The sequence below is a fragment of the Chanodichthys erythropterus genome, chromosome 17, assembly GCF_024489055.1.
Source record: "Chanodichthys erythropterus isolate Z2021 chromosome 17, ASM2448905v1, whole genome shotgun sequence".
Classification (NCBI taxonomy): Eukaryota; Metazoa; Chordata; class Actinopteri; order Cypriniformes; family Xenocyprididae; genus Chanodichthys; species Chanodichthys erythropterus.
The window spans coordinates 20,323,319-20,324,382 of NC_090237.1; positions in this window are offsets into that span (position 1 = coordinate 20,323,319).

Here is a 1,064-nt window from a genome sequence, read left to right on the forward strand (position 1 = left end):
TTGTTGCTAATTGTCAGAAATATGAATTGTTATAAGAAGTATTATTGCTTAGCAATTGTTGCAATGCGAAGTTGCTGCAAAGTACTGTTATGCAATCATTAAAACAAGATGTATAAATAGCTGTTCAATAAACACATTATATGGGTTCTCCAGATTCCAGTTTGCTTTGGTAATGTAGTCTGTGGTTTGTCATCACAAAGTTCAAACCACATTGCTTCAGATGTATAATTCCATATATTGACGACTGCTGTGTTGAATGCAAAGACTTACAACACATGCACATTCTCACGTCTGTTATAGTCAAGTCTCAAACATTGCATATGTTTATTGATGTGCAGAATAGAGGATGAACAGCAAAAAAAAGGAGTTTTACAGGTTAATATTAGTAAAGTAGCTTATCTGTATTTGAATGTAGTTGCCCATTTTAACCACCAGATGCCGACGTGATGTTTTGTGACTCGTTTCACTTCTTTGTTCAGTTTAGAGCTTAGAAAGTGTACAAGCAACAACAGAAACTTGATAAGAGCCTACACAGTAAAAAAGTGCTTAAACGTACACGGACACTCTTTTTATATTTGCTATTCAGTTAGCCTATTAATGCGATGTTAATCATATTTGATAAACAGTCCACAGATGCGACTTCAGAAGTATGAGAAGAGCTCAGATCTGATACCCAAAGAGCAACTGTTTCTTTTTCATGGGAAACCATAATTTGGCAAATTCTGTTACAATATGTTATGTTTATTTCATCTGCCAGTCTTCTAGTGGTTTTGCAATTATGTCATTATTGTTGAACATTGTCTAATATTATGAGAGATATTGAAATCAGACGGCTTCCTTTGTTTGGTTTTGTTGTTTTAATGAATGTTAAAAAGCCATAAAAGGTCATCTTATTCTGTAAAATTGTGGCAGGGACCACAACAATCCGGTTCTGTGAATGTTCTTTGCGCTGGAGCAAAATATAAGGTGAAATTATTTATATATTTTCGCGAGTGGCGCTCTGATTGGCTGGACTCATCTCTAGCTCAGGAACCAGCCAATGGGGAAGTTGGCTTGTTTGTGTG